Source organism: Gavialis gangeticus, unplaced genomic scaffold (genome assembly GCF_001723915.1).
Source record: "Gavialis gangeticus isolate Ggan-Ray unplaced genomic scaffold, GavGan_comp1, whole genome shotgun sequence".
Classification (NCBI taxonomy): Eukaryota; Metazoa; Chordata; order Crocodylia; family Gavialidae; genus Gavialis; species Gavialis gangeticus.
Genome location: NW_017729032.1, coordinates 161546804 through 161554019, shown reverse-complemented (window position 1 = coordinate 161554019; position 7216 = coordinate 161546804). Strand labels below are relative to the sequence as shown.

At 45.2% G+C, this 7216-nt stretch overlaps 1 protein-coding gene across 1 annotated transcript in view; it reads left to right on the top strand.

Moving 5' to 3' along the window:
* DHRSX (dehydrogenase/reductase X-linked) overlaps positions 1-7216 on the top strand; it is a 259284-nt gene that overhangs the window by 37463 nt on the left and 214605 nt on the right. The window lies entirely within an intron of this gene.

The following is a 7216-nucleotide window of genomic DNA, read 5'->3' as shown; positions in this document are numbered from 1 at the left end:
CTTGCAAGGACAAGCCTCCCTGCCCCTTGCCTCTCTTCCATGCCTCTCCCCTCTCCCCCCCGGTATTTGCCATCCCCTGGTGCCTGCTCCCTGCCACATCCTTTGCCTCCCTGCCTGCCTCCAGCTCCTCCGCTGCTTACCCTCTGGCTCTGACACCACTGCAGCATGGCTGTGCTAGAACCAGCTGGGCCCAGAAGCAGCAGGTGTGGTGGCACACTGGCTTTGAAGCCAGAGCTGGAGCCACCCCTGCTGCCTGCCCCCTCCCCACTGCTATATACTTGAATTCAGGACAAGGAGCTTTTCCATTTGCTAAATTGGGAGAAAAACTTGTCTTGGATTTGAGTAAATATGATAAATTGACCTAATTGATAAAGTGGCAAAGGGCAGATTTCAAAGTATGCATTCTGATGCCAGCCAGGTCTGAGAATTCCCAATGCATAAGAATCCTATATTTTGAATCTTTACTTACATTTTTATTACCCTTTTTATGGTCATACTGCTTTGAAACAACTGCCCCCCCCTTCAAACCAAAAAAACCAAACAATCCCTCCCCCCACTACTTTAACATTTCCTAGCTTTTTATTATTTAAAGTGTTTAGAAGTTGGCAGTGAATGGGTTAATTCCCTTTCTTCAGCTACAAGAGCCATAGCTGCCTGACCTGAACCCAGGGAATTGTAAGACCAGCTATGGGGAATTAATTAATTTCCTTCAGCACATGGTATAAAGCATGAGCTAGGAGTTTGGGTTCTGTCTGATATTGAGAGTCAGAAAAGGTGTGGGAAGTGGTCTGGAACTGAGGACTAACATTTGTAGGTTAGATTTTGTGTACAACCAGTCTTGCTGTGGCTATGGACAGGCATTAATCTCTAGCCAGAAAACCAGCATGGGAACTGGAGCATACATGCATTCCAGCATCCTGGCTAGAGAGCTACACAGGCAAGCTCCCTGGCAAGGGGCACTAGAGGCCTGTTCCTTGGGTCACCCCTTCCCTTACAGGAGCTTACTGATCGGCAGCCTGCCCTCTCCCCTGCCTGGGATGGGGGCAGGATGTCAATAGGCTGGAGGCATGGGGAAGTGGCCCCAGACAGGGCCTCCCTGAGCCTGGTTCTTGGCCCCATCAACTTTTAAATCACCATCTGTGCCATGCAACTGAGCCTTTGTGCCCTACTTCCACCTGCCCCCAGCTTTACCTCACACCTGCCCCCACCTTAAGCCCAGCTCCCGGCGTCCAGCTCCACAATAGTACAGCTGTCTCCCACTCTCCCCTCCACCCAGTTTGGACCAGAGGAATGTGGGGAAGGGCGGACGGGGAAGTTCTCCCTTGTAGGAGAAATTTCCAGCTACAGGAGAATGCCACATCCCTCTCCCACCAGTTGTTTGACTGATGGGGGTGCAGGAAATTTTCCAAGGAAATTTTGGCTTTGTCTGTTCCTTAGAAGTATGGGGGAAGAACAGAGAGAGGACTGTGGGGTATTGGGTTTTTTTCTGCACTGAGAGAAGTATACAGCTGTTCAAGTTAGATAAGGAGGAGGGAAATCATCCTGGCAGACTTGGGGAGCCAGTTCTCTTCTTCAAGAAATGCTTTGAATGCCTGTACATTCTTTGTCTGTGCCAGGAGAAAGACTCTTCTCCTGGTCAAAAATGTAATGCCTATTTGTGGCCTATTTCTCCTGCAAAACTGGTCAGCAAAGATGCAGGTTGTTTTGAACGACATCACAGAAACTGTAGAGACTGTGACATCTAGCCATGTGGGACAGCTTGCAAAGTTTGGGCTTTCATTAATCCCTTCTGTTGTCTGTACCAGTATGCCACATGAGAGAGGATGGAAAATCACGTATGAAATTAGAAAATATGGAAAAATCAATTAAAAAAACTGGCAGGAAATAAGGGTGAGGATCATACTTAAAATATCTTGCAAATCTTTTTTCTTTTTTTTAGACCAGCTTAGTTTCAGGGTGACAGTCTCCTTGAGCATTATTCTAGGAACACAGGCTTCAAATAGATAGGAATTAAGCCTTTAAAGTTTAAGTGCTATGACCAATGCCTAGCAAAGAGAAAGGAAAAGATAGATTTTTATCATTAGTATTAATTGTTCTGTTATAGCCAGATGTCAGAGGGATACTACATCACTGTGGGAGGTAGATTTACATTGCTGAGAAAGGGGGGGGATTATTAAAATGTAAATCCAATAAAAATATCAATTGCTTATTTTAATATTGAAATTGGTCTGTTAAGTACAGACAGAATTTCAGCTGGTTTAGGTATTTTGTCTTATGGTAATATCCAAGTCAGAATTAAGAGCATGTGGCACCAATTAAGGCAAGTCATGGCCTCTGTCCCTAATTGCTCATCATCAAAATACACAAGAGAGCAGAAAAAGAATATAGCAAGCAAATGGTGTGGGCTGAAAGAGAGGTGAACAACATGAGTTTAGTCCCATATTCTTTTTTTGAAATGGTCATTTTTAATTGTAATTTTAAATCTGCAGGAAGGCATGAACTAATACCAAAAGGGAGTAAGGAAGAGACTAAGAACACTAAGGCCATTACCCCATGAGAGGGAATGTGCCTTTCACAGGGACAAGCAGCAGTGGTACATATTTGCGGCAAATTATACTAGGTGGGGTAGGGGAGGCTGGGGTCAGTATGGAACTGCAGCAGCTGTGATCTGGGAGCATGGAGCCTGGCTGGCAGCTGGAGCATGGCTTTGCCCAGCCAGGCTCCAGTTTTGGGCAACGCATACTGCTGCCACACGTTGCACCACTTTTTTTGGCAAGGTTTATTTGCATACTGGGATTTCCAGGTATCTAATTTTGCCACCGCACTGCAAATATGCAACATGGAGAACAGATTAACATGCACTGCATAGATTTTGCAGTGTCTCCAAAGGCTTTGAGGTGCTAGAAACCACACATTCCTGTTTGTGGGGATGCGGCCTAAGAGAGTAAGAGGGAGAGTGCAAAGAAGGGAAGGATGAATGAGGTAAACCTGGGGAGGGATAAGAGGAGGCTGGAACAGCTGCATCTGTGATTTAATGACACCTGTGATTTTTCAGATTTGTAGAGGTTCAAGGTTGAATTTTTTTTTCAAATACTCTCCTTCAATGGATTGGTGTATGCTTGGTTATATTCAGCACATTAAGGTGGTTGTGTAACTACCACAGTGTTGTCCCTATTGTATTTGAATTGCATGAAGTTTTTCACATCCATTTTTGCTTCTGATGCATGATCTAAAACAGGGGCTGGCAAAATATGGCCTGCAAGCTGGATGCAGCCTGCCAGTCCATTCTGTCTGGCCCATGAGGCCCCTCCAAAAAAACCAATTACGGGCCCATGGCTGCCCCTCTGGAAGCCATTGGGAGGTGGGTTTTCAGAAGTTGTGAGCCATTGGATTGGGGGGAGCCCCACATAGAGGCACCAAGCACAATGGTATGCAACTGGAGAGCTGATGAGTGGGGAGGAAAGCTCCTGCCTGCAGAAGGGGGGGGTGCAGGTGGAGATTGTAGGAGGGGTTGTAGGTGGATGTGGGCCCCCCTGCCATGGTGCATAGTCCCTGCCAGCAGAGGTGGCAGCAGCAGCAACAGGTGGCAGGCCCTTGGAGCACTCCTGACCACCTATAGGCAGAGCACCATGGAGGTATGCAGCTTCAGCTAAATCCCAGGCACTGCATGAGGCAGCATGGACTGCCTATAGCTCCCAGTCTGCACACCATTGGGCTGGGCAGATTCCGTGCCTCCATGTGTAGCTCCCTGCTGGAGTGCTGGAAGCCCCACATGGAGGCATAGAGGTGGCCCAGCCCAGCCCAATGTTGTGCAGCTCTTGCCTGCAGTACTGGGATCCCCATGTGCTGGCATGGAGCCCAGCTGGTCTGGCTCCAGAGCACGCATCAGTGGGCCAGGCCAGGCAGACTCTGTGCCACCACACACAGCTCCTGGGATTCATCCAGATCCATGCACCACCAGGGGCCTCTGCTTTCTGTGGGCCAGATGTGCCATGGGGGCCTGCCTCCTGCTGCTGCTGCTGTCAGTGGTGGGGGCTGTGTGCCATGGGGAGACATCTGGTGGGCTCCCCCACAAACCCTATCCATATCTTACACCTGCACCCCCCTCAAGCCCCACATCTGTCCCCCCACAGACCTCTCAAACCCCACAACCACACAACCATACCCCAATGCCTCTTCACAAACTCCCCCTCCAAAACCCCACGTTCCTGTATACCTTCGCAAACCTCACACTGCCCCACATCCCACACACACCACACACTCATCTCCCTGAACACAATATACAAGAGTACAACTTTATTTTGAGCTATTATGCAATCACGTCTGTATACACTCTGCAAACGCACATAAATCAGGACAAAAATATTTTTTGAAGTAAAATTGAAATAAGTTATTGTATATGTTTTATTTATTAGTATATGATTTGCTCTTTTTTCTGGTTCCAAGAAGCCAAACTCCTCTCCCAAAAGGAGTACTTCTGGGGGCAAGGGTGGGGGGCTTCCAGTGGTAAAAGTCCAGGGTTGAGGTGGGCTTTCCAGTCCCGAGATGGTGATCAGGGGTTGGGTCACCTGTTAAGGGGCCTTGCAGCCTTTGACAGCTCACCAAAAGTTGTTAAGCAGCCCTCCAAATGAAATAATAGCCCACCTGATGTAAAGTAATTTTCTTTGCTTTGGATTGGAAAAAGACACTTGCCCATGATGATAAGTAGGTCGGTGGCAGGAAAACCTACATGTAGCAATTGCTTTTCCTTTAGGGGACTCTTAAAGCTGGAGCAGCAACAATGGAAGAGGGCAGATTTGCTATGTTTTGTTGCCTTAATGGCTGAAGGAGCAGAAGCAGATGTGCAAATGTGTGCATGCACGCATATGTGTTGCGTTTTTTTATGAGTGTGATAGCCCTATTACTAGGGACCTACCTAAATCACAGTTTTGCAGTTTTCATAGAAACTGCAAAAAACAGTGATCTCCGCAATTGCTGTGAAAAATTTCATTAGCTGCGATTTCTGAGGATATCAGCCAAAAAACAAAAATCTTAAAAATAAAATGCTGGCTCTCCAGTGGGAGCCCGTAGTCTTTGCTTTCGCTACTGCCTGGCCTTATAGCCTGCCTGGGAGGGAAAGGCATTATATGGCAGGGTGGTACGAAAGACAGTCAGCAGTAAAGGTAGTGGCTACCCCCTCATCCCTCCTCCCTTCAGGGCTTTTCCACCAATCAGCACTGAGGTGCGGGGCCACTGTGAAATACCATGAAATCAGTTTTTCAGGCTGTGATCAAGCCATGTAATTACTTTGTCTCGCCATGAGTTAGGTAGATCCCTACCTATTACCTGCAGTAGATGTTGAATATATTTGCAAATCACATCTCTACAGGCCGGGCTCACTCATCCAACAAGCCTATTTAATAGCCATTTAAACTCTCAGGGTAGCCTATGACTTGTTCTGTCACTTTGCCTAAACATTTTGCCCACTTTAAATAAATAACCCTATATTTTTCTTTCCTTTCTTTGTTTTGTGATCTATAGCTTTTTCTGAATAACAGCAATGTTCTTTTGTATTCTTTGGATTGTTGTAATGTGCCCCTTCCTCTTCTTTGTGAACGAGCAATTTTAACATCTTACTATTGTGTACTTTTTAGAATGGTGGTAGCTATTGATGTATTTTTACAGGTCTCTGTATATTCTCGGTGTTTATTGAATGCCAGTGTGTTGTAAGTATCAGTGGGAACTGCCTATATTTTTCCTGTGCTTTTTCATTTCCAGTGTAAAATTGACCCTAACTTAATGGTGATTGTGTGGTCAGAAAATTGGGCATTCTTTTGATATAAGAACCATGTGGCTTGCCAGTCTGTGCACCTCATCCAATATTTTTGGTTTCATTTAGTTGCTGTTCAGTTGGATTCTTAAATGGTGTCATAAACACTTTACACAGGCAGGGGAAACAAGCTATTTCATCAGTTTGCACAGGATTTTTGTGGTTGGGAAATTCTGGTGATGATATCCTTGCTTTGGCATCTATCCTATTAATTAAGTTTCATAGATGTCAAATTTCAAAAAAAGGCAAATAAGGGTAACATGTTTTATCCATAGGGTGTTTGTGTCTTGGGAGGAGGTATCATGTCATCCTTGGTTGAGTAGAAATAACTTCAATTAATTTTTAATTGAGAACAAGCAAAGCCCTGTTAAATCATAATATCATTAATGCAACCTCTCTCAGAATGGAAGAAAATAACTTACTGTGTTGTTTATTTTTCTTCTTTACTTTTTCCCAAACTCCATTTTTTTCCTTCTGTATCTGTGGTCTTTAGCGGTTCTTGTGGTTTTTGTAGGGTTTTTTTCTTTTTCTTTTCTAAATTCTCCCCTCCAGACTTGTTTCATACAATGGCGTCTTTTGTGTTCTATAAACTGATTTTCTACCCTCAGACTGTCATAAGTTTTTATTACTTACTCAATCTTTTTTTTTCCCTTCTACTGGGTTCATTGGGTTGAAGTTAGTGAAAAGTCCCTCCTGAACTTCAATGGATTTGGGGTACGTTCCATTGTTCAGACCCCATTCCCTCCTAATGTCTTCGCCACCCTTGTCCTTCCTTTCCATTCCATCCTGATATTCTGGTCCTCTCATCCCTATTGTATTTGTTTTAAAGTAGTTTTGGATTATACTATTTTATTATTTATGAGTGAAAATACTAAATTTTATTCAATATATCTTCAAGATGTAGGTAGAATAAGAAAGAAATCTCTGATACCAAGTGCTATAAAGAGCTTGGGGGAGATCTCACACCTGTATTTACTCTTGAACTGGAAAAAAATTAAGCTGGGGCAGGGGGGGTGAGCATGGCCAGGCCCTGCCAGGCTGCTCTGATTATGGAGGGGTCTGCCCTGCCCCCCACCACTGCTCCTCTGACCAGTGAGGGAGCCAGCAGGCAGTTGCACAGCATTTACTTACACAGCAGGGAGTTGCACAACATTTATCAGTCCATCAGCAAAACAAAAGCCTCTCTCATTAGTTCAAGCTCTTAAACACTTTTTCCAAAGAAGGAATGGATGAACATTACTAGCTACCTGTTGATTAGCTCCAAAAAGCCCTAAGCAGACATGGTCCTGTCTGTCTTTGTCCTGTCTGCCTTATACAGACACCTCTCCACATTAGCTAACATACCACATGCTGGCTATGGTCTTTGCTATGGGAGAGAGAAGGCAAGAAGTGGGGGGTGCCAGGCAG